Here is a 7,586-nt window from a genome sequence, read left to right as displayed (position 1 = left end):
GAGGCCGCTTACAACATGCGGACATAGCTCTGGAAGTAAAAACCCAATATTGCTTCCCCGTCACCACATAATAAGCAAGCTAATTGTGTTACACATACACAAATACAACACTCCATATGGTGGGGGTATTAGATACCCTCACCGACTTAAGACCACAGTTCTGACTACCCCAAGGTAGGCAGACTGTAAAGTTCATAATTAAATCCTGTGTAATCTGCCGGAGGTACGATGCCAGAGTGTATCCTTATCCGGGACCTCCACCACTCCCAAAGGAAGGAGTAGTTCATCTTCGTCCCTTTGAGACCACTGAAGTAGATTTCACCGGAGCACTAACACTGACAGGCACCAAGGACAAAATCTCAGTGAAGGCATACATCTGCCTAGTCACCTGTGCCACAACAAGGGGAGTACAGCTAGAAGTGACTCCCGATATGAGTGCCGAGGCATTCCTACAGGCTTTCCTCAGGTTTACTTCACATAGATCCTGCCCTAAGTTAAGGATCTCATACAATGGGTCCAACTTAGTGGCGGGGGGAGCATGTCTGAGGGAAGTCTGGAACTAGCCAAAGGTGCGCACTGCCCTGAATCAACGCCAGTGCCACTGGAAATTCATACCTCCCAGAGCACCATGGCAATGAAGCTTCTATGAATGCATGATTGGTACGGTAAAACGTTCTCTTCAAAAAACCCTACATCGCCAAAAGATTGACCTGCAGGGGCTCCAAACCGTTGTCATAAAAATATAAGCTCTAGTTAACAACTGACCACTTACCTACCTCTCTGATGATGTTTCACAATGTGAACCAATAAGTCCAGCCCATCTGATGCATGTGGGACTTCTAAGACCTCTAGTGTCCCTGATGGACATGGAACCAGAAGATCCTTCATGTGTCAGAGAGAGCGACTTGGTACAACATTTAAAACATCTCTCAGAAGTGATAAGTTGGTGGAATGATGTATGGACTCGAGAATACCTTACTGCTCTGAGGGAGTATCACTACGGGGCAAACAGCCCTTACAACAGAATTAACTTGAACCCTGGTAACATAGTTCTGGTGGACAGTGATGGTCCACGCTCAGAGTGGCCTATAGGCAAATAGTTTCTGTTCATTCAGACCTTCAGGGCATCTTGAGAATAGTGGAAGTAAAGTGCCGAGGCAACACTACTCTCAAAACCTTAAAGAAATTATTTTTTTTAGAACTGGCAGGAAAGGAAGACGCTCAACGACTTTCAACACACGAAGCACCAGTATGGGACATATGGCCAGAAAGGACTGCTGCATGACGGTACAAGCTCAATTTAAAACAAGAGGGCCACTAATTTCAGAGGGCGAGGAATAAAGTGTTTGCAGTTCTAACCATTGGACTACGACCCATATTTCGCCTCCCCCCCCCCCCAGAATTATGTCTGAAATCCGACACACAACATGTTAACAGTCACCGAACCACTGAAAGTCACCGAAAGTTTAAAATGAATGGGAGATTTCATGACGTCATCATAAAAACAAACATTTAAACAAATCATGTATCCTTTAAACACCAATTTAAGCATTTAAATTAATAGAAAACATTTATCTACGCTTTAACTTAATTAAAGATAACATAAAACTGAAGTTTGACTCCCTAGTCTATAAGACAGTAGGAACCAAGAAATATTATTGGAACACTGCTGGGAGGGAAACAGCCATTCATTGTCTAACTTGTAAACAAACAGGCAAGACACGAGAGAGCTTCTTGTAGAGAATCACGACATGCACCCATCGTCAAAGACTCTAAATTACGAGTCGACCAATAGAGAAATTGCCATAGTGACCTCAATTAAATAATAAATAATAATAAATAAATGTTTATTCAGGTAAGGTACATACATACAAGAGGTTTTAAAAAAATTGATAGATTTATGGATAGAGCTATTATACAATGCCTAAAGCCACTATTACGCAAAGCATTTAGGGCAGGAAAAACATTAAAGACTAAAACTTAATACTAATTGAGTTTAAAGTATAAAATGTGTTGAGAACAAATAAAAATAAAAATAAAAAAAGGGGGGGGGGGAAATGGCTGAAAAAGCAGCACAAGTACAATTAGGTCGACAAACAGCGTTGTTTAAAAAAACAGACATGGGTTGACAATAGAGGGGTAAGGTAGGTTACAGGGAATTTATTAGGTAGTGCTTACTTTTTATCTTAAACTGGTTGAGAGAGGTACAGTCTTTAACATGCTTGGGAAGGTCATTCCACATTCTGGGTCCCTTGATTTGTAGAGCATTTCTAGTTTGATTAAGTCATACCCTTGGAATATCAAAACTGTATACTTATATATACTATACATATATGTATATATACAATACAAAACTGTATACAAAACTTTATTATTATTAATTATAAAAAGAAGAGCTAAGTACCTAACTATTAACCCTTATCTACTTTTGTTTAGTGATCACTATTAGGTATATGAGGGGAGTAGCCAGTTATTAGCATGCGAAGCCCAAAAGCAAGTAAGCTACTCATTACACAATCCCCATAATATTTCACATGTCACACCTGTACTTTATATGTTCGTGCATTTCTTACAGCCCATTCATTTGGTAGGTAAGCTTGTGATCTGGAGATATTAGTTGAGTTTGCCACCTGCAAGAAACAATGACTTCATACATTCATTAGCTGCTCCACAGATGCCATATAAGAGCCAGCCGCCATTACATGCCACACCCTAGACCACATGTGGCCAACCAAACACACATGTTGGAAGATCTGTCCCAACTGCCTAATCAGGCGATATCAACCCCACAGATGAGAACCCATAACTTTGTACTAACCTAGTAGATTGTAGTATTAATCTCATACTGTAGTCTAATCCACCATATGTGGTATAAACTATGTATATATATTTAACAGTAAATGTTTATTGCTTATTATATCACCACCAATTGTGGGATAAGCTATGCCCATTTACCAACTCCCACCACTATGTGTTAAAGTAAATATAGCAGACTGAATTTAAATACATACAGTACACTAAATAATTAAACTAAAAAATAATTAAATAAAAAATAAATATTCACTAATTAAAAAGCACATACCGCCTGCCAGGATTACCCCACAAACAGAACCTGAACACTTAACCAGTGCCTAAATCTGCACAATATGTTAATACATAATAATATTCATTTAAATTTGAAAAAAAATCCCATTTTGAATAAACAGCGTGTTAAAATTGATGAAGGTATCATTCGGGGTTGACCGCTGGATGGAATGGACTTGATCTGAGGACAGGTTGCTGCACAGCATGTCCTGTGGGAGGTAAACCTTAATGGAGTACTTGGCGTCTCCACCTTCCCGGCTCTTGTTTTCATTCTAGGGAGGTACGGGATCTTTAGGAAGGCCCAGGTATTAATTTATATTCAGATTTATTTTAATTGGAAATACAGTAATTGCTTCTTTATTTTTTAGAATAGATTCAGTCCTCAGACTGATACTCTTTAGAGTATCAGTTATTGAAAGAGTTGATGCATATTACTCAGCCACTTAGTGACGTGGCATAGAATTTTCTGTTATACATTTTCTAAAGAGAAAGTGTCACGTCTGCCCTCTTTTGGGGGTAACTTTTATTTTAATTTAATATATATATTCAACACAAGAACAGCAGTAATTTCTTACTGCATGTTGTGTTAAAGATGTTATATAAGATGTGGGAAGTTTTCCCACACCAGGCATCAGTCACAGGTATCCCAAGCTACAAACACACGTGTCCCAGGTTCCAAACACAGGTGTCCCAGACAGCAAGCAGAGGTATCCTAGCGTCCAAGTGTCCCAGGTATCAAGCATAGGTATCCAATGCACTAAGAACAGGTATCCTAGGCGTTAAGCACAGGTGTCCTCGGCACTAAGTACATGTGTACCAGGCACCAGTCACAGGTGTCTTAGGCTCTAAACACAGATGTCACAGGCAGCAAGCACAGGTATTCGAGGATACCACATGTCGCACATTCAAAGCAATGGTGTCCCAGGTTCCAAACATAGGTGTACCATGCACCAAACACAGGTGTCGCAGGCTGCAAGAACAGGTGTCCCAGGCTCCAAATTCAGGTTTCTCTGGCACCTAACACAGCTGTCCCAAGCTCCAATCATAAGTGCTCCAAGCACCAAACACAGGTGCCCCAGGCACCAAGCACAGATGTACAGTCTCGAGAACGAGGTGTCTCAGGTTCTGGCTAGTACAGCTGTCATGCACTTAGTACAGGTGGCTGAGTTGCCTAGTATATGTGTCTTAGGCTCCTTATACAGGTGCCTCAGATGCCTATAACATGTGTCTCAGGTGTTTCAGTCTCCAACTACACGTGTCTCAGGCAGATGCTACGGATCCCCAGCCTCTAAGTATAGGTGTCTCAGGTTACTCTTACAGGTATCATAAGTGCTTAACACCTGTGTTAAATACCTGGGTCAAAAACAAAAGTGTCTCAGGTGGCTCAGGAACCAGTTCAGGAGTCTCGGGTACCTAGTACTAGTGTCACAGGTTACAAGCATAGGTGTTTCAGGTACCTAGTACAGCTGTTTCATGTATCTAGTACAGGTATCTCTGTAGTCATGTATAGGGGTCTCAGGTGACTGATATAGGCGTCTTAGGTGCCTAGTACAGGTATATCAGATACATAGTACACATTTCACAGATGACCTGACCAGCTGGATCAGATACCTAATACAGGTGTCCCCAAGCACAGGTGCTTCAGGTGCCTGAGGTATTTGTATCTCGTGCCTATTACAGGTGTCTCAGGTCCCTAGCTCAAGTACCTAGCACAGGTGTCTCAGGTATCAAGCATAGGTGTCTAAGGAACCTAGTACAGCTGTCTAATTTGTCTGTTACAGCTGTCTCAGGTGTTTGGTACAGCTGTCTCAGGTGTCTGGTACAGGTGTCTTCGATGCCCTCTACAGGTATCTCAGGTGCCTAATACACCTATTGGTCTGGTGGTGGTATAGTGTCTCAGGTACCTAGTACAGGTGTCTCAGGCCACAAATACAGGTGTTTCGGGTGCCTAGTATAGGTGTCCCAGGTATCTGATACATGTGTCGCACGAGGTGTACGAAGTGGCTAGTAAATGTGTCCTAGCTGGATGCCTAGAATGTGTACTCACCTAGTTGTGCTTGCGGGGGTTGAGCTTTGACTCTTTGATCCGTCTTCTCAACCGTCAATCAACTGGTGTACAGGTTCCTGAGTCTATTGGGGTCTATCATATCCACATTTGAAACTGTGTATAGAGTTTTCCTCCGTTGCATCACCGCCTAATGCATTCCATCTGTTAACTACTCTGACACTGAAAAAGTTCTTTCTTGTGTCTCTGTAGCTCATTTGGGTACCCAGTTTCCCTCTGAGTCCCCTAGTGCGTGTGCCACCTGTGTGAAATAATCTGTGTTTATCTAGCCTATCAATTTCTCTGAGAATCTTGTATGTGGTGATCATTTCTCCCCTAACTCTTCTGTCTTCCAGCGACGTGAGGTTAAATTCCCGTAGTGTTTCCTCGTAACTCATACATCTCCGCTCGAGCACTAATCTTGTGGTATTCCTTTGAACTTCTTCCAATTTAGTCTTGTGCTTGACTAGATATGAACTTCACGCTGGGGCTTCATATTCTAGGATTGGTCTGACGTATGTGTACACAAGGTTCTAAATGATTCCTTACGCATGTGTCTAAAGGCGGTTCTTATATTGGCCAACCTGCCATATGCCTCTAATGAAATCCTCTTGATATGGGCTTCAGGAGACAGGTCTGGCGTGATATCAACACCAAAGTCTTTCTCTCTCCCTGATTTTTTAAGGATTTCATATCCTAAATGGTGCCTTGTATCTGGCCTCCTGCACCCTACACCTATCATCATTACTTTACACTTGCTTGAATTATACTCTAATAGCCATTTTCTGGACAATTCCTCCAGTTTGTCCTCCTCTGTCTTAAATCTTCTCACAATTTTGGCGTCATCAGCAAACACTGAGAGGAGTGAGTCTATACGCTCTGGGAGATCGTTTACGTACATCATAAACAAGTTGGATCGGAGTACAGAACCCTGTGGGACTCCGCTTGTGACTTCACGGCAATCTGAAGTCTCACAGTAACTCTCTGCTTCCTATTGCTTAGGTACTCCCTTATCCACTGGAGCACCTTACCAGTTACTCGTCCTGTTTCGCCAACCTATGCACTTGCCTCTTATGGGGTACGGTGTCAAAGTCTCCAAGTACAGGTGTTTCAAATACCTAGTACAGGTGTCTCAGGTACCTGCCTAAGGTATCTCAGTTGCTTAGTACAAGAATTTCACGTGCCTTGTCAGGTGTCTTAGGCGCCCAGTACAAGTGTCTCAGGGGCCTAGTACAAGTGTCTCAGGCGCCTAGTACAAGTGTCTCAGGCGCCTAGTACAAGTGTCTCAGGCACCTAGTACAAGTGTCTCAGGCACCTAGTACAAGTGTCTCAGGCACCTAGTACAAGTGTCTCAGGCACCTAGTACAAGTGTCTCAGGCACCTAGTACATGTGTCTCAGGCGCCTAGTACAAGTGTCTCAGGCCCCTACTACAAGTGTCTCAGGCACCTAGTACAAGTGTCTCAAGCAACTAGTACAAGTGTCTCAGGCGCCTAGTACAAGTGTCTCAGGCACCTAGTACAAGTGTCTCAGGCACCTAGTACAAGTGTCTCAGGCACCTAGTACAAGTGTCTCAGGCACCTAGTACAAGTGTCTGAGGCACCTAGTACAGGTGTCTCAGGCACCTAGTACAAGTGTCTCAGGCACCTAGTACAAGTGTCTCAGGCGCCTAGTACAAGTGTCTCAGGCACCTAGTACAAGTGTCTCAGGCACCTAGTACAAGTGTCTGAGGCACCTAGTACAAGTGTCTCAAGCACCTAGTACAAGTGTCTCAGGCGCCTAGTACAAGTGTCTTAGGGTTCTAGTACAAGTGTCTCAGGCGCCTAGTATAAGTGTCTCAGGCACCTGATACACGTGTCTCTGGCGCCTAGTATAAGTGTCTCAGGCATCTAGTATAAGTGTCTCAGGCGCCAAGTACAAGTGTCTCAGGCACCTGGTACACGTGGCTCAGGCGCCTAGTATAAGTGTCTCAGGCGCCTAGTACAAGTGTCTCAGGCACCTGGTACACGTGGCTCAGGCACCTAGTACAAGTGTCTCAGGCGCCTAGTTCAAGTGTCTCAGGCATCTAGTATAAGTGTCTCAGGCGCCTAGTAGACGTGGCTCAGGCGCCTAGTACAAGTGTCTAAGGCACCTGGTGCACGTGGCTCAGGCACCTAGTATAAGTGTCTCAGGCGCCTAGTTCAAGTGTCTCAGGCATCTAGTATAAGTGTCTCAGGCGCCTAGTACAAGTGTCTCAGGCGCCAAGTACAAGTGTCTCTTGCACCAAGTACAAGTGTCTCAGGCACCTAGTACAAGTGTCTCAGGCGCCTAGTACAAGTGTCTCTGGCACCAAGTATAAGTGTCTCATGCACCTGGTACACGTGTCTCAGGCGCCTAGTACAAGTATCTCAGGCGCCTAGTACAACTGTCTTAGGCACCTAGTACAACTGTCTCAGGAACCTAGTACAAGTGTCTCAGGCG

The sequence above is a fragment of the Procambarus clarkii genome, chromosome 78, assembly GCF_040958095.1.
Source record: "Procambarus clarkii isolate CNS0578487 chromosome 78, FALCON_Pclarkii_2.0, whole genome shotgun sequence".
Taxonomy (NCBI): domain Eukaryota; kingdom Metazoa; phylum Arthropoda; class Malacostraca; order Decapoda; family Cambaridae; genus Procambarus; species Procambarus clarkii.
The sequence above is the reverse complement of the archived record's forward strand: the minus strand, read 5'-3'. Positions refer to the sequence as shown.